Raw genomic sequence first — 2,074 nt, forward strand, 5'->3', positions numbered from 1 at the left:
CTGGGGTTGCCACTTAATTCCATATCGAGAACCAGAAAATCAACTGGAAAGTAAAACTCATCTACCTTGACCAAGACATCCTCAAGCATTCCACATGGTTCTTTAATTGATCTGTCGGCTAACTGTAATGTGACTGATGTGGGTTTCAGTTCTCCGAATCCAAAAAGTTCATACACCGAACTAGGTAAAAGATTCACACTTGCCCCTAAATCTAGAAGAGCTTTTTCAATGTGATAATCTCCTATAACACAGGAAATGATGGGGGCTCCTGGGTCTTTAAGCTTTGGAGGAGTGGCATGCTGGACGACAGAACTAGCCTGTTCAGTGAGACGTACTTTCTTTGAGATTTGTGATCTAGATTTACGTTTTTGGGTACACAAATCCTTCAAAAATTTGGCATAAGCAGGGACCTGTTTGATTGCGTCTAGAAGGGGAAGATTAATTTGGACTTGCTTAAACAATTCCAACATCTCATCGAGTTTTCCTCCCTTCTTATCTGCAGGAATAGGGGCTTTCAGGGCATCCAGAAATGGGGCTTTAGGCAAGTAAGATGATTCCGGTGCAGTTGGTTCCTTCTCTATTTTCTGATCCTCCTTATTCTTGGGTGATTTGGATTCGGTTAGAGGTTTAGGGTCAGTCTCATTGGTTTTACTAGTGTGTTCAATGACCTTCCCACTTCTCAGAGTCATGATTGATTTGGCATGTTCAGAAAAAGCTTCTGGGGTATTATAACTCTCAATCACAAATTGCCCTCTTGGGTTGCTCTCGGGTTGGCTAGGTAATTTTCCTTCTTCCCTCCTACTGAATGCAGTCGCTAGTTGACCTATTTGGGTCTCTAGCTTAGCAATGGATTGTGTGTGGGAGTTAAGGATCTGAGTGTTGACTTCTAATCTTTCTAGTGCTTTCAGGATTTTTTCCTCAAAAGCTGAGCTGTGACCAGTAGTAGACGGTTGAGGAACATTTTGGAGTTGATGGTATGGTCCATGCCTATATGTTAGGTCTTGATATTGAGGTCGAGGTGTGGCAGGACCAACCACTGGTTGTGGTCTCCAGGAAAAATTTGGATGGTTTCTCCAGCCGGGGTTATAAGTGTTCGAATATGGATCGTTTCCTGGTCTGCGAGCTTGTTGGACTTGCTGAACCTGTTCGTGCACAAACTCAGGAAATTGGGGTGCGGCTGGGCATTCACTAACAAAATGGTTTGGACTTGCACACAATGCACAAACTTCTTGGATTGGATTAGGTGGAATCGGGGATTGTCCAGTGTTTAGAAGATGATCTAATTTTTGGGACAGTTCATTTACCTTTTGATGGATATCTATGGCATTTCCTACTTCATATATTCCACCTCTTTTTGAGTTTAACATGGGTTTATCTCTAATGGAGGCAGACATATGATGTAATGAATTTTCACTTAAAATTTCAAACAGTTGCCATGCCTCATCCTCACTTTTCAGCATAAATGTCCCACCGCATGATGCATCGACCATTTGTCGATGTCTTTCAGAGAGTCCATCATAAAAACATTGGATTAACTGCCACTTGGGTACAGCATGGTGGGGACATTTTCTAATAAGATCCTTTAATCTTTCCCATGTTTCATGAAACATTTCTCCATCTAATTGGGAAAAACTAGTTATGGCTTTCCTTATTTGATTCGTTTTTCCTATGGGAAAATATTTCTTGAGAAACTCTCCTTGTAGCTGGTCCCAGGTTGATATAGTCATGGAATCCAAAGTATGTAGCCAGTATTTGGCTTTGTCCTTAAGTGAAAAAGGAAATAATTTCAACCTAAGAGCATCATCGGAGAGGTTGTGAATTTTGACAGTTGAGCATATCTCAAGAAATTCTTCAAGATGTTTATAAGGGTCTTCATTACTAAGTCCATAAAATGAAGGTAACATTTGGATTATACTGGACTTAATTTCATATTGAGTGGCCTCCACTGGGGGTACTTGAATACAAGGAGAGTAGGTATATGTGGAAGGAGTAAAGTACTCCTTCAATTGCTTGGGTGGATCATTCTCCTGATTTCGGTCCATCTTTTTATGTCTGTAGGCTCTAAAGGTTCTTT

The 2,074-nt window shown here is 40.9% G+C and overlaps 1 non-coding gene across 1 annotated transcript; it reads left to right on the forward strand.

The window, feature by feature from the left end:
* The first annotated feature begins 1,549 nt into the window (after positions 1-1,549).
* Positions 1,550-1,655, forward strand: LOC140852312 (small nucleolar RNA R71). The gene has a single exon (XR_012135216.1). It is a non-coding gene; the product is annotated as a small nucleolar RNA R71 (small nucleolar RNA).
* Positions 1,656-2,074: the final 419 nt, after the last annotated feature.

Source organism: Elaeis guineensis, chromosome 10, assembly GCF_000442705.2.
Source record: "Elaeis guineensis isolate ETL-2024a chromosome 10, EG11, whole genome shotgun sequence".
NCBI lineage: Eukaryota > Viridiplantae > Streptophyta > Magnoliopsida > Arecales > Arecaceae > Elaeis > Elaeis guineensis.